At 47.2% G+C, this 24,572-nt stretch overlaps 1 long non-coding RNA gene across 1 annotated transcript; it reads left to right on the top strand.

Annotated features, from left to right (window-relative positions):
• The first annotated feature begins 23,061 nt into the window (after positions 1–23,061).
• Positions 23,062–24,547, top strand: LOC136531146 (uncharacterized). The gene is made up of 3 exons (XR_010777969.1): positions 23,062–23,230; positions 23,429–23,541; positions 23,984–24,547. It is a non-coding gene; the product is annotated as an uncharacterized lncRNA (long non-coding RNA).
• Positions 24,548–24,572: the final 25 nt, after the last annotated feature.

The raw sequence follows: 24,572 nt of genomic DNA, 5'->3' as shown, positions 1-24,572 counted from the left end.
TCTTAGCGACGGCACCATGACGCGCTCCGCGAAGTACTCCACGCTCCCTCTCTAGGGTGAGGTGCCGTCCAACCTGCCCGTCCAGTGGAAGGACGTCATCTACAACGCCGCGCATGCGCTCCGCCTTCGCATGTATAGGCCCACCGACGACAACACGACGACGGCCAATAATAAGCTGCCGGTGCTCGTCTACTTCCACGGCGGCGGCTTCTGCCTGTGCAGCTTTGAGCTGCCCCACTTCCATACCGACGTGCTCAGGCTCGCCGCGGAGCTCCCGGCGCTCATGCTCTCCATCGACTACCGCCTGGCGCCCAAGCACCACCTCCCCGCAACGCACCGTGATGCCGAGGCCGTCCTGTCGTGGCTCCGTGCCCAGGCCAAGGCCGACCCGTGGTAGGCCAACGACTCAGCCGACCTAGGCAGGCTGTTCATCTGCGGCGACTCAGCCGGCGGCAACATCGCACACCACGTCGCTGTCCGATACGGCAGCGGGTAGCTCGCCCTCGACCCCATCATCCGGATCGCCGGGTGCGTCCTGCTCTGGCCCTTCTTTGCCGCCGAGGAGAGGACGACGCTGTTCGACCAGACGTGGCGCCTGGCGCTGCCCGTCGGCGTGCGACCCAACGGCCAACCCGTTTGGGCCAGACAGCGTCCCACTGGACGACGTCGCCTTCCCACCACTGCTCGTCGTGGACCTGGACCAGGACGTGCTGCACAACCGCATACAGGACTATGCCGCTAGGTTGACAGCGATGGGGAAGCCGAATTTGCCGTGTTGCCGTGTTCAGAGGGGACCAGGGCCACGGGTTCTTCATCTTTGACCCGGAATGCGAAAGCCGAGAGAACTCACCTCAAGACTGCGGAGGCGCGTGCGGTGGAGGGCTCATCGGCGTGAGGTGGGGTGGCGACCGGTGGCGGCGTGAGGAAGAAGAGGAGAAAGGACGGCTGTTCGACGAGGAAGAAGAGGAGGGGATCGATCTACGCCAGGCACTGGCGCATATATACCAGGGAGATTTACTCCCGGTGCTAGCCACCAGCCGGGAGTAAAGGTCCTTTACTCCCGGTGCGTGTTACCAACCGGAAGTAAAGGTACCTTTACTCCCGGTGCTTGTTACCAACCGGGAGTAAACCTTTACTCCCGGTTGGTAACACGCACCGGGAGTAAAGGGTTTTTTTTGGCGGGCCATGAAACAACAGCCCACCTTTACTCCCGGGTGGGCTTCCCACCCGGGAGTAAAGGTGGGTTGCAGTTTCATTTCCCGCCGGGAGTCTTGTTAAATACATAGTAAATTAAATAAAAGGCATAAAATTATTTTGTTAAAAATATGGATTTTTTTTCTTTATTGCACATAGGAAAAATCTATAACCTAACTTTTTTTATTTTTTGTTATAATTATAAAACATAATATAACTAATATTTATTATTTCGTTAATGCAAAAATATAGTGTTTAATTAAAATTATTAAAACTATTGGTTTTGGATAGGAAATTTGTTTTCACATCATTTTAACGTTAATATTTTAATTTTTCATCACTCAATATCCTAATTTAACTTTTCGAGAGAGAAATCCCACCAAATCAAACATTGATTTAATTTGAAACACGACATAATAAACATCTGAATTCACAATTATTACATAATATCTCAAATACACACTACATTAAATCACTATATCATCAAGTGGGCACAGCAGTGAACTTCTTCTTTACGTATGTCCCTTGGTTATGATCGCGTCGTAACCATGGAGTGTCCTCATCATTTACCAAGATGCTAGGGTCTTTGTTCACTTTGAAGGGCGAAATTCGGTCATCCTTTTCATAATCTTCTGACATGTCCGACTTGTCCTCAATTCCCACGATGACTCTTTTCCCTGGAAGAACTATGTGGCGCTTTGGCTCTTTTGTTGAGTCATTATCGTTTTTTCCCTCTTTTTGGTTTGGTAGACATATCATTGACATAGAACACCTGATTCACATCCTTGGCAAGGACGAATGGTTCGTCTTTGTACCCAATATTACTAAGGTCTACTGTTGTCATTCCATACTCATTGTCTACTGTTACCCCCACCTCCGATCACCTTGACCCATTGGCACTTGAACAATGGGATCTTCAAAGTAGGTGCATATTCTAGTTCCCATATTTTATCTATGCGGCCATAATATGTCTGCTTATTCCCATTCGGGTCTGTGGCATCTATGCGGACACCACTATTTTGGTTGGTACTCCTTTTATCTTGGGCTACTGTGTAGAATATGTTCCCATTTATCTCGTACCCTTTGTATGTGATGATATGCCATGATGGTTGCATAGCCAATAAATACAGTTGCTCATGGATGCTCTCATCACCTTGACATTTTTTCGCAACCAACCGCCAAAAGTTTCTATGTGCTTACGTGTAATCCAAGCTTCAGTCTTCCCTGGAAACTCGGATCGTAAGAGATCCTTGTGTGTCTCAATATACGGATCTACCAAAGAGGAGTTCTGTAGAACTGTGTAGTGCGCTTTATTGAAATAATCATCCTCCATACCAATATATGTTTTCCTCCCTAGTGTCCCCTTTCCGCTTAATCTCCCCTCATGTCTCGATTCAGGAACACCAATCGAGTCAAGGTCGGGAATAAAGTCAACACAGAACTCAATGACCTCTTCTGTTCCATAGCCCTTGGTGATGCTTCCTTCTGGGCGAGCATGGTTGTGAACATATTTCTTCAGAACTCCCATGAATCTCTCTAAGGGGAACATGTTGTGTTGGAACACAGGACCGAGAATGAAAATCTCCTTGACTAGGTGAACTAGGAGGTGTGTCATGATATCAAAGAAGGAAGGAGGGAACACCAACTCAAAGCTGACGAGACATTGAACCACATCATTTTGTAGTTTAGCTAGATCAGTTGGATCAATTGCCTTCTGAGAAATTGCATTGAGGAATGCACATAGCTTCACGGTGGCTAGACGTACATTTGGAGGTAGAATTCCTCTCAATGCAACTGGAAGTAATTGCGTCATGAGAACGTGACAGTCATGGGACTTTAAGTTATAGAATTTCTTCTCTGGCACATTTATAATACCCTTTATATTTGAGGAGAATCCAGATGGTACCTTGATGTTGTTTAAGCATTCAAACATGATTTCCTTCTCCTCTTTGCTTAGAGTGTAGCTGGCAGGACATAGGTAATGGCATCCATCATCTGTCTTCTCTGGATGCAGGTTGTCTCTTTCTCTCAAACAACGCAGGTCCTGTCGTGCTTCAAATGTGTCCTTAGGCTTTCCATACACACCCATGAAGCCTAGCAGGTTTACACAAAGATTCTTCGTCAGGTGCATCACGTCGATCGAGCTACGGACCTCTAGGACTTGCCAATAGGGTAGGTCCAAAAATATGGACTTCTTCTTCCACATGGGTGCGTGACCGTTAGTGTCGTTCGGAACAAGTTGGCTGCCATGTCCATTTCCAAAGACGACTTTCACATCATTGACCATATTGAGTACATCGTCACCGGTTCGGTTGCGAGGCTTGGTCAGGTGGTCTGCCTTCCCTTTAAAATGCTTGCCTTTCTTTCTTACGGGGTGATTTGTAGGAAGAAATCGACGATGGCCAAGGTACACGACCTTTCGACATTTTTTCAAGAATACACCTCTAATATCACCGAAGCAGTGTGTGCATGCATTATATCCCTTGTTTGACTGTCCTGAAAGATTACTTAGAGTAGGCCAATCATTGATTGTTACGAACAACAATGCTCGTAGATCAAAGTGTTCCTGTTTGTACTCATCCCACACACGTACACCTTCTTTATTCCACAAAATGAGAAGTTCATCAATAAGTGGTCTCAGGTACACATCGATGTCATTGCTAGGTTGCTTCGGGCCTTGGATGAGCACAGGCATCATAATGAACTTTCGCTTCATGTATAACCAAGGAGGAAGGTTGTAGATACTTAGAGTAACATGCCAAGTGCTATGACTACTGTTCTGCTCTCCAAAAGGATTGATACCATCTGTACTTAAAGCAAACCTTAAGTTTCTTGTGTTATTTGCAAACTCTGGGAATTCTCTGTCGATTGTTCTCCACTGGGACCCATCAGCAGGGTGTCTCAACATATTGTCTACCTTACGGTCTTCTTTGTGCCATCGCAACAATTTTGCATGTTCTTTGTTTCTGAACAGACGTTTCAAGCGTGGTATTATAGGAGCATACCACATAACCTTGGCAGGGATTTTCTTCCGCAGACGTTTGCCCTCAACATCACCAGGGTCATCTCGCCTGATCTTATACCGCGATGCATGGCATACCGGGCATGCATCCAATTTCTCGTACTCTTTGCCACGGTACAGGATGCAGTCATTAGGACATGCATGTATCTTCTCGATTTCTAGCCCCATAGGACAGACAACTTGTTTTGCTTCGTAGGTAGTGGCGGGCAATTCATTGTCCTTCAGAAGCATCTTCTTTTGAATTTTTAGTAACTCTCCAAATCCCTTATCAGATACACCATTCTTTGCCTTCCATTGCAGCAATTCTAGTGTGGTTCCCAACTTTTTCTGCCCTGCATCACAAGTTGGGTATAACAATTTCTTGTGATCTTCTAGCATCCGCTCGAACTTGATCTTCTCCTTTTCACTTTCACATTCTCTTTGTGCGTCACAAATGACCTGACAAAGATCATCAGCAGGCTCATCTTCTGCGGCTACCTCTTCTTTAGCTTCTCCCATTGCAGTATCATTGAAGCACGCACCATCGGGAATAATATCATTGTCGTCCCATTGTTCTTCTTCACCTTCTTCCATTACAACGCCGGTTTCTTCGTGCTTTGTCCAACAAATATAGTTTGGCATGAAACCCGACTTGAACAAGTATGAATGAACAACCCTTGAGTAAGGATATTCCACCGTATTCTTACATATGGCACATGGGCAGTACATGAAACCATCGCGTTTGTTTGCCTCGGCCGCACGTAACAAAGAATGCACGCCGTCAATGAACTCTTGGGAGCGACGATCAGCATTGTACATCCAATGCCGGCCCATCTGCATTACATGACATAAATACCATATTAAAACCTAGATCATAATTAATTATTTATACAACATGCGTGCCACCACAAAAGGTTCAAATTTATGAAAGCATCGCTACAATGTAGACAATCCAAACTACCACTAAAAGAACTAAAGCTAAAATACATTTCAGGAGCACAAGGATTTCGTGACCAATCTCAACTAAAACAGACAGATCCTCCGATTGTGCAACATCTTTGGGCTTCTTCGGCTGGATCACTGCCTCATTAGCTGTCGTATCTACCTGTTGTGCAAGATATTTTTGCACGAGTTCAACATACTCTTCCTCCCAGTAGAAGCCTGAACATCGTCCACTGCCATCCCACTGAAATTAAAACAAAAAATTAGAACTTTAATCACAACCATCATAAAAATAGGTATAAACTAACCATAATCATTAAATACGATAAAATAACTCACATTGCGATCCAGACACTTGTAGAAGATACGATCCTTGTTGGGAGCCTTATTCTTCACTCGGTACTCCATCACAATCTTTGTCAAATCACGACACTTGCCGCATGAAATGAGAGGGAGGCCCGGCCTAAGTCGCTTTGGAAACCCATGAGAGGCCGAGGACCCGGAAGCAGTTGCCATCTACTCTCTATACTCATTTTTTAATACACTATAAATTTCTCATTTTATAAACAAATAAAATTAAGAAACTATAAAATTATCTATATCTCTAAACAATGATATTTTTAATGGTCATTGTGTTCTCGTCTTTTACTATGGCAGGTAAGTAATTCACATGATATTTCCGCAAATTAACAGAAGAATGGGAGTGTACACACATAACAATCGATTATCGTTTATATTTATATATATACTACGTTTGGGTACGGTGATTGACAGACTACTGCGACGATATCGGGATGTGTGAATAAATAACCATCCGTACTAGTTAACCTTGCTTACGTGATTATCTCGGCGAGCATTTCTCAACCGGGCGGCACCGTACTTGGCCATGGAAGAGCTCCGATTCTACGAGGAAGGGAACACGGTCTTCCACGACCGTTGCCGCTCTCCCTCGTAGACTCAAAGCTCCTCCTTGACGTCCGTTACTGCTCGGCAGAGAACATGCTCGCCGAAATGAACACCGTCCGCTAGTTCAACTAGCTACTTTAACCTTCCTTCATGTAAATATGCAAGCTTGAAGTGATTTTGAGCTCAAATTGCTTACAAATGAAAAAAACCACAATAAAGAACCATATATATATATAGTGAACAAAATGGGATAAGACCATGATGAAACATGAGAGTAACCTTTAGAACCGAAGAATCGACGGAGGAATCGAAGAAATCGATGGAGAAAGCTTGAAGTGATTTTGAGCTCAAATTGCTTACAAATGAAAAAAACCACAATAAAGAACCATATATATAGTGAACAAAATGGGATAAGACAATGATGAAACATGAGAGTAACCTTTAGAACCAAAGAATCGACGGAGGAATCAAAGAAATCGATGGAGCTTCGATTCCTCCGTCGATTTCTTCGATTCCTCCGTCGATTCTTCAGTTGTAAAGGTTACCAATCTCATACTCTCATTTTTCACCATTGTCTTATCTCATTTTGTTCACTATATATATATGGTTCTTTATTGTGGTTTTTTTCATTTGTAAGCAATTTGAGCTCAAAATCACTTCAAGCTTGCATATTTACATGAAGGAAGGTTAAAGTAGCTATTAAAAACTAGTATTCACCGTTCATTTGTAGCATGCATAGCACACTTCATTGTTTAGAGATATAGAGAATTTTAGAGTTTTTTAATTTTATTTGTTTATAAAATGAGAAATTTATAGTGTATTAAAAAATGAGTATAGGGACTAGTGCCTCTGACTGGTATGACAGATGCAATGCAAGGCCGTGCAACAGAAAGCAAATCCGTTCTCTTTTGACGATACGCCCGAACAGCCGGGCCTGATAGATTTGGTGGTTGAACGGGTCCGTCGGCCGTCACCGTGCGACTGTACGACAAAGAACGGCATCGATCGACCATAGTATTTTATTGTCCGGAGTCCGGTCCGAGGTGCAATGCAACGCAATGACAATTGACAATGCGTTGCTAGGTCAAAATATGGTCATTTCTATGGACTCCGCGACTAAGCATTTTATTTTAACTTTTTATGAAATGAAAAACTTAGAAAATAGTTAGAAAATTATAGAAAATCCGTACTAGTTGAACTTGCGGACCGTGTTTAACTCGGCGAGCATGTTCTCTGCCGAGCGGTAACAGACATCAAGGAGGAGCTTTGATTCTACAAGGGAGAGCGGCAACGGTCGTGGAAGACCGTGTTCCCTTCCTCGTAGAATCGGAGCTCTTCCTTGACCAAGTACGGTGCCATCCGGTGGAGAAATGCTCGCTGAGATGATCACGTAAGCAAAGTCAACTAGTACGGATGGTTATTTATTAAAACATGTTTTTGAGCTATAAATCCTGCTGGCCGTCTTCTTCCTCCCCGAGCCCGCCTGAGAGCTTAAGTTCAAATTTAAGCAGTGTTCTTGCTCTTTCTCCATCCATTCTTCGATTCCTCCATCGATTTCTTCGATTCCTCCATCGATTCTTCGGTTCTAAAGGTTACTCTCATGTTTCATCATTGTCTTATCCCATTTTGTTCACTATATATATATGGTTCTTTATTGTGGTTTTTTTCATTTGTAAGCAATTTGAGCTCAAAATCACTTCAAGCTTGCATATTTACATGAAGGAAGGTTAAAGTAGCTAGTTGAACTAGTGGACGGTGTTCATTTCGGCGAGCATGTTCTCTGCCGAGCGGTAACGGACGTTAAGAAGGAGCTTTGATTCTACGAGGGAGAGCGGCAACGGTCGTGGAAGACCGTGTTCCCTTCCTCGTAGAATCGGAGCTCTTCCGTGGCCAAGTACGGTGCCGTCCGGTGGAGAAATGCTCGCCGAGATGATCACGTAAGCAAGGTCAACTAGTACGGATGGTTATTTATTCACACGTCCCGATATCATCGCAGTAGTCTGTCAATCACCGTACCCAAACGTAGTATATATATAAATATAAACGATAATCGATTATTATGTGTGTACACTCCCATTCTTCTGTTAATTTGCAGAAATATCATGTGAATTACTTACCTGCCGCAGTAAAAGACGAGAACACAATGACCATTAAAAATATCATTGTTTAGAGATATAGATAATTTTATAGTTTCTTAATTTTTTTTGTTTATAAAATGAGAAATTTATAGTGTATTAAAAAATGAGTATAGAGAGTAGATGGCAACTCCTTCCGGGTCCTCGGCCTCTCATGGGTTTCCAAAGCGACTTAGGCCGGGCCTCCCTCTCATTCCATGCGGCAAGTGTCGTGATGAGACGAAGATTGTGATGGAGTACCGAGTGAAGAAGGAGGGTCCCAACAAGGATCGTATCTTCTACAAGTGTCCGGATCACAATGTGAGTTATTTTATCGTATTTAATGATTATGGTTAGTTTATACCTATTTTCAAGATGGTTGTGATTAAAGTTCTAATTTTTTGTTTTAATTTCAGTGGGATGGTAGTGGACGATGTTCAGGCTTCTACTGGGAGAAAGAGTATGTTCAACTCATGCCAGTGCCATCTTCTTCCTTGCGTTCTTCGCCGATTCCTCTCCCCCTGCGCCCACGCCACTTGGCCCGCCACACCAAGGACGCCGCCGCCACCCCGCCCGACGCCGGTCGTCGCCACCGCCTCGCGCGCGTCCACGGTCCCCACGCCACCCCGCACGCCGATGACCTCGCGGCGCCAGCTGCTGCCCGGCCGCCCCGGCCAGACGCGCGGGCCACACCGGTACCGTACCCTCGCACGTTGACATGGCGCGACGATGAGACCACCAACGCGCGCGGCTTCCTCTCCTCCATTCCCGAGGTACGCTGCTTGCTCCATTCCATCTCCAGGCTACCGTGACCGCAACAGATCGATGATGAGGTGCACGTTGTGCTTGCTCCACTCCATCTCCATGCATGACACATGTTTAGGCAAGTTCACTCATGGTAACCGTACGTACTGTTGTTCACGTTTTCTTTTCCTACGTGCATGCTCCTCTATTGATACAGTAGCTACTGAAACTTTGGTTGTCACTTTGGTTTGCATATGTACGTACATCAACAAATGTGTGTATCGATCACAAACCCAAACGTACTGATCACTTCACTGGATATACTTAACTAATTTTCATGGCACGTCGCACACGGCGTTCAGACGGGCATTATTCTCTGTCGCGCTAACTATTATAAGAAAGAAAGCACCAAAGGAACAGAAAAAAATTCCAGTGTGTACGCGCCATCTATAAGCGCCATGCGTTTCTATGTATAAGCGCCATGCGTTTCTATGTATACGACGGAGCACCACCGCCCTCGTTCGCCCTAGGGTTTATACGGCGGAGCACCGCCGCCCTTGTTCACCCTAGGGTTTAGGGTTTATACGGCAGAGCACCGCCGCCCTCGTTCGCCCTAGGGTTTAGGGTTCCGCCGCCCTCGTTCGATCATTTTTGGTGGGTGAAGGTTGGTTTGTATGATAAGAAGAATCAGGAAGCGAGTAGGTTTTGGCGGAACGCAGATCTTACGAATCGTCAGTCCGAGTGCTTGCTTTTTGGTTCGGGGTCTACTTTGGGGGTTTTGGACGATGTTGATGATGTGGATGTTATAGACTTTATTTTTGGGCAAGGGCGCCTGAGTCTGGATGCTGAGGGGGAGCTGAATAGGTCGAAGCCTGAGCCATTGGAGCTTGATAAGTGTGACCATCGGCATATGTACCACGCGAGGGTTTTGGAAGGTGACTTGCCTTTGGTTCCCGTGGCACCCGTTCTTTGGGAGCCAATTGTAAGGGTCGAGGGGCTAGGCGAGGGTGAGGGTTTGCAGGTGGTTGTGGTTGATATAGCTGAGTCTATGAAGGGTGTAGCAGATGAAGTGGTTGAGAGTGCGCTTGAAAATATAGTTATGGAGATGGCGAGGGATATGGCATGCGAGGTGTGTTTTGAAGAGGATGCTCCCGATGTCTGGGAGTTCCAACGCCAAGGGTCGACTTGATGTCTATTTTTTATCGATGTAACGTGTGTTGTTATATTTGTTGTAAATTTGGCGTGTTGTTGTGAACCTCTTCAAGGGTTCCAATCATTGTAAACATTATTTGGAGCTGTTTACTTGACGAGTCAGGATGCAGTGCGATTTTGTTGTCACTTTGGTTTGCAGCAACACCCCCCCTTTTCTTTTAGGCAAGGCTCATCGTTTATTGTTCTCAGAAACTTGACGCGCAATGATGCCCCCGTTTCTTTTAGGCGAGGCTCGCTATTTTCCGTTTAATAAAACCTAATGCGTAGCGACGCCCCCCTTTTGTTTCAGGCGGGACCGCCGCCAAAACCTACTCGCTTTCTGATTCTTCTTATCATACAAACCAACCTTCACCCGCCAAAACCTACTCGTTTAGGGTTTAGGGTTTATACGGCGGAGCACCGCCACCCTAGAATTGCGTCCGTGACCGAGGGGCAAGATTTAATAATGCATATTGTTCGTAGATTTTACGCATGTAAGCAAAGATTTGACGTACTATATATTGGTTTTGTTTTTTGAAGCTAGATGGCCGACCCGAGAAACATGGATGAGGAGGAGTTGATGATGAATTTGATCAACACTGGCACTCAAGTTGCCGGCGATGATGGTGCTAAAAATAACGTGCAAGAGGATGCAGATGACGGGAGTCAGTACTTAGCTCTTGAACAAAATGAGCAATAACATATTGGCCAAGTATATATTTTTTATTATTAGCTATATATATTATCATATGTCTTATGTGTGCTCATGACATTAAAAATAATGTTTATGTTTTGTAGCCCTCTGGATCGACATCAACAACTACAACGAAGAGTAAAAATGTTCGAGGTCCCAAAAAGCCATTGGAGGGCCGCTTCATCATCTCGGAGTTCAATGTGGATACAGGCGAACCGGGGAGGCCAAATAAAATGAAATTCGTGCACCACTGTGGTTACCTTGTATGGGACCGGCTCCCGATCAGTACCCGCAAATGGAAGAAGAAGACCAATGCTCCTCATATCAGTTTTGTCTCCGATCATGACAAGATGTTAATTTGGAAAGATGTCTTGGTATATTTCACGCTCCAAACAGATGGTTATGATGATATAATAGATGGTGATGAATTGAAGGAGCGAGTTAGGGATTGGGCAATGAAGAAGATGGCCACCCAGTTTCAGACTTGGAAGAAACACCTATACACGACGTATGTCAAGAAGAACATAGCACCAGATTTTACTGTCCTAGGCCCGATCTCAAAGCAGAGGCCCTATTGGGATGAGTTTGTACAGTACAAGACGTCAGAAGAGGGTGTGAGTCGGGTGATAAAGAACCAACGTAATGCCCAACAGAAGACATACCACCATAACTTGGGATCAGGTGGCTACCCGACTGCCATTAAGAAGTGGAACAAAATGGAAGCAGACCTTCTTGCCAAGGGTATCACACTAGAATCACTCGAGTGGGGAGAGCGTGCAAAGAATTGGTTTTTCGCTCATGGGGGAACACTGGACTAGGAGACAGGGAAGTGCGTTTATGGCGCAAGACTGCAAGAAGCAGCAGAAAGATTGTTTTATGCTCAGAGAGCTACTGCTAGTGGTGCGTTCAGGCCCAACAGAGAGAAGGATGAACTGACATACGCCATCGGGACTATTGAACACGGTGGCTGAACTAGAGGCAAAGGAAGTGTCTCGTAGGAGCATGGATTCCCTCAGGACAGACCTTCCTACAGAAGCCGTCAGAGAAAGAAGGAAGAAGAGGCACAACGGCTGCAGAGGTTGGAGGAAGCGGTGCGTGAAGCACAGGAGCGGGAAAAAACCTTGAAGCGAGAATGCAGGAGGAAATCAGAAGGCAAGTGCAAATAGCAGTGAGTGCAAGCAAGCAGACATCAGAGCCAGGAATCAACATTAGCCAATCTGTTCAGTTGAAAAGTAGCTGCGCTTCCACAGAGATACCAAATCAAGGGGACACAGGACTGCGCTTCCCTGTGGATGATGTCACTGAACCTTGTACATCGTGTGAGCTACACATTCCGAAGGGGAATTCTACAATCAAGGTGGCTATCGGTCTTGTTAATCCTATCGACCGAACCAAGACACCAAGGATTCATGGGAATATAATCCAAGAAGGATATGCTACCATCTCGGTAGATAAAGCTGAAAAAGGTTTTAGTGATTTGCCTCTTGACATTCCTGGAGGTGATGGCGAGAAGACTCTAGGAGAAGCAGAGAAGACATTCATTCTATGGCGCAAGTGCTACATCATCATTCCAGGGATGTCGCCTCCACCTCCTCCTGAACTACCTCACCATAGGTGCGAATGAAAACACTACATCATTAATTTATATTGGCTTAAATAATTAACAATCTACTCATAATAATATGTCATTCCTTTTTTTGTATCAGATCCTCCCCCAACCTAAATCCAATTGTTCAATCGCCAGATCATCATAGTGCTCTGTATGATGACAATGTGTTGGAAGGCGAGGCTGCATCCACACCATCTCCAAGGAGGTCTCCAACGCCACAGCCACCACCTCCAAGGAGGTCTCCAACGCCGCTGCCACCACCTCCAAGGAGGTCTCCAATGCCTCCCCCGCCCCCGCCTACCAAGAAGCCAAGTACTAGCAAGAGGCCAGCCCCACAAACGAAGAACCAGTCCCCGCTGGCAAAGAAAGCCACCGTGAAACCAAGGGCTATTACCAAAATAATATCTGAAGAGAAGGAAGAAGTAACTGATGCATATAAAAAAGATATGTCCAGATTCTATGACAAACTTAAAAAGAATCAAGAAGCAAGGAGAAACCCGGAGAAACTGTACTTCTTCGTAGCTCCAGATATTCTAAGAAAAAAAGGTGGCTTCTTACATGCAACAACAGCGGGAATCTCGTAAGCCGTCCAAATCAACGTTAACGGACTATGACCGCACTCTCACCAAGTCAATTGAGGCGACACAGAAAAAGAAGCGGGCAGGGAAAGGAGTTGCACAACTCGGACAACAATCGCACCAATCAGTCCCCCGCTAGTTGTTGGTAACGAATATGGTTCGAATTTAGGATTAATGCATCAGGCAAACATACCTCCGGATGTCGATTTGGATCACCTTGGTGAATTTATTGATGAGACTGGTCTCGACCTTTACCAGATGTTTGGTGATGGAAACATTGAGAGTGTGGCGGAGGTTGATATTTGGAAGAAAAAATTTGTACTAGGCCAGAGTCTATACAACCCTCAAGCCTTATGTGATCTGGGGACGCAAATGTACCTGCTAAACAAGTGGTACATGCAGGCGTCTACCGGTGGAGACTTCTGCGTTGGTGTCAGAATTAGAGACGAACATTGGTTCCGTGGCGATGATGTTATGTATGTTGACTTTGCAGAATTTCATCAACTATGCCACCTGACCACTCTGGACAAAGTTATCATTAGCTGCTATTGCCTGTAAGTAATAATTCTTTCGATCTATTATTAAACTCATCATATGTGTGTATATGTATATAAATTATCCTAACAAATACTATATATATGCATATTTACAATGACAGAGCTCAGAAAGGAAGGCTGCAATGAAATTGGTTTTGTTGATCCCCATATAGTATTCAAAGACCCAGTTACTCCAAAGACTAATTGGAAGTCTGAGTCAGAGAGTAACCTCATGAACTTCTTAGTGAACCAACGCCACAAGAAGGATATACTCTTTCCCTACAACTTCAAGTGAGTATTAATAATGTCGATCATCCTTAATGGCTCATATGTTGATTCTAGTTAATTAATGAGTGTTATGCGTTATATCCTATAAACACATGCAGCAATCATTGGATATTGATGGACATCGATCTGGTGAAAAGTCACTTGATAATCTATGACTCGATGAGAAAACCACAACAAGACTACCAAGATATGATAGATATTATCCAGAGGTAATTTCGGTATCTCTAGCAACTATATATATGCACAAACATGATGATTAACTATATCTGATGACGTGGCAAATTTTTTATTGGGCAGTGTTTGAAAAACCTTTATTGAGAAGCAACACATGGAAAAATGCAAAGCCCCACTGAATGTAATCCCTTTGAAAGTAAGTCCCCTAAATTGCATCATCTTTATTAATTAAACATATAGCTTTCACCGGATCACCAGATTGGATGACAAATCTTTTTCTCGTAAAGTGGTGTCTGAGGCAGGAACAGGGGAACAACTACTGTGGTTACTATGTTTGCAAGTTTATCAAGGTGGTCTCCCAAAGAATTCCTACAGAGAGACTCAAAGTAGGTTAAAAATACACTATATATTCATTTAATTATTATTATTGATTGTGTTACTATGTCTTTATATATATATATATATATATATATATATATATATATATATACACATACATATATTAATTAGTACGGCAAGGCTAATGCTTAGGCAATGGCCAAATGACTATTTCTGCCAACTCTGTGTGAGGAACCTGGAGACGGTCTCACACCTCTTTCAAGAATGCGGCTACTCGAGGAGTGTCTGGGACATGGTGGGCTCCTGGATCTCGGCGGCCGCTCTAAGGCCGACACACTAGACACAGACGAAAGATCTGGGACAATGGTATGCTGACATGGCCAACAGTGGAACAAGAGATGCAAGAGAAGGGGTACGCTCGATGATCATGCTGATAGCCTGGGAAATATGGAAGGAAAGGAACAATCAGGTGTTTCAAAGATCCTCGAGAACGCTGGAGTAAGTTTTCAGAGCCATACAAGATGAAGCAAGGACGTGGGTACGGGCCGGAAATAGAGGACTAGAAGAACTGCTGCCTCCACTGGAGCAGCCTCCTGTAGATGCTATAAATCCTATGTAAGATGCAACTCTAAAACGTAGGGGTGGCATGACTCTCACTGGGATGTGAAAGCCATGCAATTTGGCGATCCTTGTGCCAAACCTTTGTAAATAATATGCTCTTCCCTTATCAATGAAAGCCGGTAACGGATCTTTCGAAAAAAAAATTGTTGTAATATTTCATTTTCTGATTATTGAGCAGAGTATGGATCATTTGGGAAGGATGTGTTCAGCTTTGGAATCATGCTTCTTGAAGTGTTCACCGGAAAGGGACCCACCGATCCCATGTTCATAGGAGATCTAAGCATCAGGGTGTGGGTTCGTCAAGCATTCCTGTCAGAGATTGTCCATGTTCTGGACGATAAGCTCCTGCAAGGTCCTTCCTCTGCTGACTGTGATCTGAAGCCCTTGGTTCCACCAATCTTTGAGATGGGTTTGCTCTGCTCCGGTGATGCACCTCACCGAAGATTATCGATGAGCGATGTTGTAGTGACACTGAAGAAAGTAAAAAATGGTTATATCAAATCCATGCCAGCAATGAGGACTGAAGCTGCCCAGTGATCTCCCTTATCTGTATATCTCTGTTCTGTTCTTTCGCTTTTGCACTAGCAGAACAGGACCAGCTGCAGCAAACTCTTGCACATCTAACCTACATTCTCCTTAGTCCATTAACGAGTGTGTGTTCTGTTCATGCTTTCTCTTAGTTGCTGAGTTTGAGAGATGTTTGTGTACTGTGAACTGGAGATTTAATCATTGTGCCTACTGCAGCTGAAACCCTGGACAATCTATTTTCACTAGCACCCAAACCTTTTACAGTGGTGGGCATAAAGCCTATGTAAAATGAGATTTAATCGGGGTGTGCTTCTGTAGCTGAAATCATGGTGGTAATTGTTTGCAAGATTCTATTTTGCAAGGTTCAGGGCGGACATAGTTGTTGCACATCCGAGGAGCACTGATTGCTACTTCGGTTTTGCAAAATTATGAGCTGAATGAGAGGATGCAAACCAAGCTTCCTTCTGCTGACAAAAAACAAACCAGTGCTGGTGAAGCTCATGCAGCTCAGGTGGATAGATTGGTACCACGATCTTGAATTTGCCTTGGTCATCTAGAGAGCCAATAAGAAATAAGATATGACAGTTGTGATCCATCCGTGCGAGGCACCCGAAAACCACAGTTGAAGACCAAGGAGGAGAAAACCACGGAGGAGACCAGCTCTCTGCTCCTCACCGAGGAGACCATCAAGTGTACCTCCGGAACAAAATTCACAAACTACTGCGAGTCTCTTGCTGCATGCACCGACGAGGGTGACCAGGTTTTTGCGTCGAAACCTTTTGTGCATTTGGACCTACATGACATGATGAGAAGGAACGAAAATACGTCGATAGTTTTAAAGAGTGGTAACACATATGTATATTTGCTACTCCCTCTATTTTAAATTATAAGATATTTGATTCTTTTAGATATATTATTTTTGTTATACAATACCAATATATCTAGAAAAGCCAAAACGTCTTATTTGGACGAAAAATTAGATGCAGAGAAAATTTCCTCTTTAATAATATTATTAGTTATAGATATAGATAAAGTTTATTCTTATTAGAACCTAAGATCAGCTGATTTGGCCTAACAAATCAAACCGTGAATTGAATTTTAAATAGTTTCTTATCAAATTTAATACAAAAAAATGTGTCATCAAGCTACATATTATTGCCAATATATATTAACTAATACATGTATGTGTCATGGTTATCAATAAAACAAATTATATCTTTTAAACTTTATAAAAAGTATAAGACATAAATAGGTATGTAACATTCTGTCGCCGCTTTCCATGATCATTTGGTGTTTTTTCTTCCGTTGCAACACACAGACATATTTGCTAATTATTAATAGATTATCATGTAGCAGGTTTGGTATAGTGTTTGTTTTTTGTTCTGGAGTTGAACCAGGTTGTTGCGGTGTAGTGTCCGAGGCGTTTTTGGGATGAAGCTGCTTCCACTGCTTGCTATCTTATTAATCGTTCACCCTGCATTACTCTTGGTAAGAAAACTCCAATTGAGGTATGGTCTGGTTCTCCAGCTGATTATTCGCAATTGAGAGTTTTTGGTTGTACTGCTTATGCTCATGTTGATAATGGTAAATTGGAGCCTAGAGCTGCTAAATGCATATTTCTTGGTTATCAACCTGATGTTAAAGGATATAAATTGTGGAATCCCTAGGCTCGGAAGGTTGTGCTTAGGGCATGTACAACCCAGAGACAGGTGGTCGTCCGCAAGAGCCTAGAATCCGACGTAAAGACACTTTAAAAGACAAGTCGCACAACCCATAGATAGTGACTTGTCTGCAAGCTGTTTAATGCTTTGAATGTAGCCAAGATTAATCATGAATAGCACTTTGTAAACCATTGTGTTGCTATAAGATGGAAAATTGCTAAGCAAAAATTAAGAAAAAATTAGTACAAAGAAATAGATTGCATAGTATTGTGTTACAACAATTCAGTTCATTCTAAAGAAGGGGGCAGCAATTTTAGATTATGAATCAGATCGGACCCATAAAAAATGTGAGATGCAGCATCAGGAAGTAAAACATCACCTAGTGGCTGACTGCACTCATTTTCTCAGATGTATGTCACACTCATGTTTTCTCAGATGTGTATTACTTTCACACCATAAAGAAAACGGAAAACTGAATCTGAATATAATAGAGCAGGAGCTGTGTTCAATCAGCAATAACACCATATGATAGCTTCGAATACACAAATGAACGAACACCTTGAAGGCTAGGGTGCGGAAGAGGTGCGGAGGCAGTAGAGAGCGGCCGGTCCTGGCCGGTTCCTGCGGCGGCGGCGGCACCCCATCTGAGCGGCGCGACAGAGGTGGCGCCTACGGCGGAGACGAGAAGGACGCGTTGAGCTGGATGCTGTGGGGACGTTGGGAGACCGTCGGCGAGGTCGGAGAGGATGACGCGACAACGCCCTCCTACGAGCGCCAAAACCAGAACCCCGCGCGCCCGGGATCCACGCGCCTTCGAGTTGATGAGGCGACCGTACAATGGCGACTCGAGCCGGCGACTCCACCTCAGGCCACGGGCTCTCTCCGTCGTCTCGCGAGACGACGATGGCCCCGTCTCTTCGAGTTGGCAGGGGGGTTTCCGCAAAAATGACATCACGGAGACGGGTTCAAGAGGCCCGTTGTACATGCCCTTAGTAGGATTGTTATCTTTAATGAATCTGCTATATTTTATGACAACCTATCTATTGATGCTCTTGTTGAGGGAGAGAAAATAAGTGTGCAGGTGGAGCACTTAATTGATGCACCAGATGTTGATAATGTTGTTGTCCAAGATCTACCTATTGCTTAAATTTCTCCAATTGTTGATGATTCTTCTATTGTTGAGCATTCTTCTCTAGTTGTCCAACCTCCACAACGTTCGCTGCTGATAGGGCTTGAAGGCAGCCCAAACCAGTTAAAAGGTTAATTGAAGAATGCAATGTTGCTTATGCTATGAGGCTTGCTTTTGGGCGGTGGCTTCGGCTTGGGCGGAGTATGGATGAGTGGTGACCGCACACGGCACAGGATCTCGTCACCGAACTTGAGCAGCCGACGTTGGGCTTCACCTGGCGATGGGGTGATGTCTGGGATGGCTGTCGCGCCTGAGCCCGCTGGCGTTCCACAGATGCTGGCCGTGTCCAGGCCGTGGGCGCCATTGCCCTGTTCCCGGACGACAGGCGGCTCCTGAACGTCCTCACCCTCGGGTGTCACTGGCTCCCTCATGTCGTGAACTGGGGCATCAGCTGGGTTGGTGTCTTTGCATTGTCTGCTTCCTCTCCCGGGGCATCCTGAGTGTGGGGGATGTCCGTCGTTGGGCGCTGTGCTGCGTCCTCCGTTGCATGGCCACTGAGGTTGAGGAGGTTGTCGTATGCAGCTTCCGTGGGGACAGCCTGGAAGGATGTCACATCCACGGGATCCGCCTGCATGTCGCACTCGCGGTTGGTTCTCCCGCCGCAGATTTCGGCACTTGGTGATGCCTCATCTGCATGATTGGCGATGTGTGAGGTCGTTGTCATAGGGGGGCCAATGAGGAGCCCTGCCTTGAGGACCATGGGATCCGAGGCAGGTTGGCAGGCGTGGAGTTGTCGGCTGTCGTCATCGGCCGGGCGCCCACCAGGAATGCGAGGACCGTCTGCCGCACCTACTCCGCCGCCTTGACGGCCGTTCATGTGGGCCCCGACATCGCCGTCGACGATCCCCCTGTGGCACCTGAACCCCTGGTGGCACGCGGTCGCGTGCCTCGATGAAAGTGGTGGCGCTCCGGATTGCCGTCATGGCCGCTGTCCCCGTCGTCAGAGCTTGGTGGGCTGGCTGGCGGCGAGGGGTTCGCCGGATTGAAGTCTGCAACGCTGCGAACGTGGACGATGACCCGGTATGTGAGGACGTCCTTGAGGCGGATTAACGGCGGAAGGTTTCCGAAGAGGATCGTGGCCTGCTCGCCGGCGATGACGACCTCGTTCTAGGTGACATGTAACCAGACGACCTTGGGGATGGCCCTCGGGTCGCTCGTCCAGGCGGTTAGCTTGAAGGCTGAGAGGTCCGCCTTGGACGCCGACGTCGGGTCGACCTCGTGCACCCAACAGCTTGGAGCCAGGATCTTGGCCACCGTAAGGTTTTCATTTTCGGAAATTAAAATATACCGGGGGTCACAGATAAAGACGATAAACATGATATATTGGAAATATCTGACCAAATTCAAATAAAATTTAATTTGAATTTAAATAAATTTAAACAAAATTTGTACGAAAAAGATAGATATTTCCTTATCGGTACCTACGAATAAAGATGATATATCAGAAATATCAGGAGATTCCTGCCGATATTGGAAACCATTCCCCAGGCATGCGGCGGGATGCCTTCGAGCTCGAGCGTGGCCTTGAACTGCATGGACACAGTCTCAGCGTGCGCCAGGCGTGTCCAGGGGCGGAGCACCAGTGATGTGCCGGCCGCCGGCACTGGGGAGGAAGCGAGTATGTTGTCGCGCACCTCTCGCGACTTACAGAGCACGATGAAGTTTTCTCGGAAGAATGGAACCACCGTGAACGAGCCCTCCTGGACACCATTGATGCATCTCAGCGCTCGGGTGGCATCGGAGGTGTTGACGACGGCAGTTGCATCCGCCGCCATCGCCGTGAGAGTGTGACGCAGGCTAGCTTCACCATCTTCAAATGGCGGTAGTGCGCTGAATGATGCAGGCGCTCTCTACCTGCCTTTCTGTTGGGTGGCCGAGTGACAGCGGCTCGCGGTCGTCGTTGTCGGTGTCATGCCGCGGCGGGCTGTCTGTGGGGGTGGAGCCACCATCCTGCGAGCCCTACGGCGTGGCTGGGCTGTTGGTCCGCCACACCCAGACGGAAGCGCTGCTCAATGGGCACGCGTCCGTCATTCCTGGCGTTCTCCGGCGACCTGGGCCGCGTGCAGTCTCTGGCGAGGTGTCGGAATCCACGGCAGCGCAGACACCGCAGAGGCATGCGGCAGGTGGCGATCTTGTGCCTAGAGGAGAGGCAGTTAAGGCACTTGTCACGCAGCGCGTCCGGGATGCGTCGTCGTCGTGGTGGCCGGGGTACTCGCGCGGCCGTGTTCCTCTGGTCCTCCGGGTTCCGCGGCAGCACCTCTCTCCAGCCGTCGGCGTCGGGGCCGGAGATGCGTCTGCGCCCTCTGGGAGGCACCCTTGGCCCAGCCTGAGGTGGGCGGGGACGCACTCGCCGCCGACACGGCGCCCGCCGTCCACCCGCCCTCCCAGCCTGAGGTGCACTGGGATGCGCTCCCGGCTGGCTTGCTGCGTCTGTCCATCCCCCTGACCGTCCCTGGGTCTGCATGCCCTCCTTCTTCGCTGACGGCGCTTGTGGCCCGTTGGCCGAGCGGTGGCGTCCTCTTGCGCGGCCTTCGCCGCCAGCTCTTCGATGGCTCGGGTGGTGGGTTGGGCGCTGGGACCGCCCCCTCGTGGTTGACCACCCTTTGCCGGAGAGCCCCGGCGGACGGCATCGAGGTAGGATGACGGCAGCGTCTGTGAGTTGATGGAGTCGCAGTCCGGAGTAGTCGGAGAGCTCCGTCCATCGCATGGCTTTGGGGCGACCTGGCGTGCCACCGGGGTAGAAGGGTGGCGTGTGCGGGGAGAGCGTGGATCCCTTACCTGCGGAGGCCCCGCAGAGGATTTGGGTGGCCGCCGGTGCCGGGGAGGCGGCCGGCGGGCTGGGTGGTGGGGCGGCGGTCTCCATGGGTCACAGGGCACACACTTCCAATCAGATCTTCACTTAAAGCGTGTTCCAAACAAAACATGTTTTTTTTTTGGAGAAACATTTACAAAATGTCACATTTTGCAGTCTGTAGCTAATCCCGAGAAGTATAATGAATAGTTAGGTTAGACGGGTAGGTGATTTAATATAATTATATCCTTGTATATACATATCCAGCAACAGGTCGAATTCTCAGACACAAAATTTATATTGGTGAACAAATAAAATAAGTTCTCATCGTCGTCAAATGGAAAATACAAAAAGAATAATGTTTGCAAGTAGCAGTACTAGAAAATTAGGTTATCAAGACTGTTAATGATTGTTGTGCCGGAAAATAACCAAGGCGCCACCCTACTGATATGACTGGCACGTACCATATCACCTATTTATTTTCACCGAGTCCAAGTCAACGATCGACTACGTACCATATCGAACTCCCCATCATTTGTGCATATTGAGTTTCGATAATATTCAAGTTTATCGTGAGAGTAGTTAACCACGTCGTCGCAATGATATGGATCTCACATCTTCAATGACCATGTAGCATCCACTACTGGAAACAGCAACATTGCCGAGGGCCTGATTTCGGGCACTCGGCAAATCGTTTCTTTGCCGAGGGCCGCCCTCGGCGAATCTTAGCCCTCGGCAACGGCTCGTTCGCCGAGGGCCCGACCCTCGGCAATCAACGACCCACGGCAAAGGCCCACCTTTGCCGAGGGTCGGGCCCTCGGCACAGTACCGCCTCTCGGCGACCTCGGCCGAGCGTGACGGCGGCACCGGCCGTCAGCCTTTGCCGAGGGCTCGGCGTTAGGCCCTCGGCAAAGAATTTGGAAATAAAAAAATAAAACTCTTTGCCGAGGGCCCGTTGTACAGGCCCTCGGCAAATATTTTGAACGGGATGGCGCCGGCGGAAATAAAAAGAAAACATCTTTGCCGAGGGCCTTGGATGTTGGCCCTCGGCAAAGAAATTAAATAAAAAAAATAAAAAAAATCTTTGCCGAGGGCTCTGGATCTAGGCCCTCGGCAAAGAGGGCCCCCATATAAAAAAGGGAACGGCCGGGCGGGCGGCCTTATCCCAAGCCGCGCCCGCCCGAGCCGCCACTGCCGCTGGTCAGCCGCCGCCGCCGCCGCGCACGCCACCGCGCGCTCGGCCGCCGCGAGGACGCCGCCGCCGCGCGCTTGCCCGCCGCCGCCGCGCAGGCCGCCGCCGCGCACGCCACGGCGCGCTCGGCCGCCGCGCAGGCCGCCGCACGCTCGCTCGCCGACGCCGCGCAGGCCGCCGACGCCGCTCCCCCGTCGCCCCCTCAACCTACAGTAAATCCCTCAACCTATTTATAAATTGTTGAAGTTCAAACACATCGACAGCAAATCCCTCAACCTACAGTACTACTTCCATGATGTCTAGCATCATATAATGCACATCAGTTTCAATATGTCCGTGCCTAGGTAGCCCCCTACCGCACAGGGGCACAAACACGTGTGCCTCCTTGCGGCCAACCTGCCGGTCACCTTGACGTATTCTTGGTTCTTGCACTCTGTTCATTATGATGTACTGCCTTTCATTATGATTAATCTAGCTAACCGTTACAAGTAGGTGTTTGATTATTGGCATGATAATTAACGAAATGAAAGTACGCTGATGAACACATTGCACATGTGGCCAGTCTTGCATGCCAGGCTGCCCCGGAACCGTGCATGTGATGTGAGCCCTCTGCTCCGAGCTAGCTAGCAGGTCGCCCCCTTGCAATGATTCCACCGTTAGGGCTACTGACAGTTAGTCGTCGTGGACCCACCACTGACTAATCATTAAGCTACTAAGTACATACTGATTATTAATCAGCATCGATCTAGTAGAGCGTGTAAATTTAGGATTTACTGGTTCAGTACTTTTCTGCAGTTGCACTTGTTTTATTCACTGTCTAAGCGGGTCATGTTTTGAAGCAATTACTTGGGCATGCAATGCAGGTGGTTCTGGATAACGGCCTCGTCTGGACGACCTTGCCGTCACCTTCACTTCCCCGTCCCTCGGTCGAGTAGAAGGTAAAACCATGGGTTGTCGGCCATCGCGCCGTTTTTTGATGTGGATGGCCTTCGTGCCTCCCATTGTTGATGTGTCGGCCTTTGTGCCGTGAATGTGGGTGTTGGCCATCGAGCCGATTTTTTTTGCAGGTTTTGGAAACCTCCCCGTACAGGGGAGGTTCTGCCGAAATTTTTAACTTATACCCTTTTTTTTTGCAGAGCAAAGGACGTCAAAGGAGCTTCAGAGTAGTCGATTGTCCTCGTCGGCGCTGCGACTCTCCACTGCCCCGACTCGCCACTGCCCCGCTACCCTGTCTCCACCGCCACCTTAGGTATAAACAACCTCTACTCCTGTATCTTTGTCGTAGACTGCGTAAACCAGTTAGGCGTCTCCCGTCCGAAAGAGATACGGTTGGAGGCATGCAGATCACTGTGTGTATCTGACTGTATCTGTTTCGGATTGTCCACGTTTTTTGGACAGCCCGCGTATGCGTAGATGAGGTCAGTTTCCATGCTCCGCTCCGATCCGAGCCAGAATTTCGGCAGCACCTCCCCATTGTTCTCCGAATACACAAACTTCTTTGCAGGACGTGTATTGGGAGAACATCGGAGAGGTGCTGCCGAAATTCTGTCTCGGATAGGAGCGGAGCATGGAAACTGACCTCATCTACGCATACGCGGGTGGGATTAGGATCTATCCTCACCTATTAGACAGTAGGAACACCGGCTAGGTGCAGTTGATGGTTACGTTACTCGGTGATGTATTTGTCAAAGGATGGAGGACCGTCAGTGGATGTACACGGGGCGAAGAAGTCGAAACGATTACGACGTGGATTGGGTGAAGAGGACAGATGACTTCTTGAAACATGCATTTGGCGAGGGTGTAGCTAAAGGGCATTCTCTAGTTTGGTGTCCGTGCAGCCACTGTGACAACAGGAGAAGGGTGGACAAGCAGACCATGGGTAAACATCTTGTGTACCATGGTTATACGCCGGGCTACCACCGGTGGATCTACCATGGTGAAGCCGATCGTATCAGAGAGGAGGTGGTGAGACCACGTCTCGAGCCTTTTGATGATGATGCTGGGGTAGCAGACATGATAGATGACGCTCACCAAGCTCAGTTCGCTGAAGGACGTGACAAGGAGGAGATGGAGGCAAACGTAGAAGCCTTCTACAAAATGTTGGACTCGGCGTCTAAACCCCTTCACGAGCATACAAATATTTCTCAGCTGGATGCCATTGGGCGTGTGATGGGGCTGAAGGCCGAGTTAAACCTGAGTCGAGAAGGCTTCGATAAGATGTTGACTGTGTTTGGCACCATGCTACCGAAGAACCACATTCTGCCCCCCAACTTGTACGAG

This window comes from Miscanthus floridulus, unplaced genomic scaffold, assembly GCF_019320115.1.
Source record: "Miscanthus floridulus cultivar M001 unplaced genomic scaffold, ASM1932011v1 fs_289_3_4, whole genome shotgun sequence".
NCBI classification, from domain to species: domain Eukaryota; kingdom Viridiplantae; phylum Streptophyta; class Magnoliopsida; order Poales; family Poaceae; genus Miscanthus; species Miscanthus floridulus.
The sequence above is the reverse complement of the archived record's forward strand: the minus strand, read 5'-3'. Positions and strand labels throughout refer to the sequence as shown.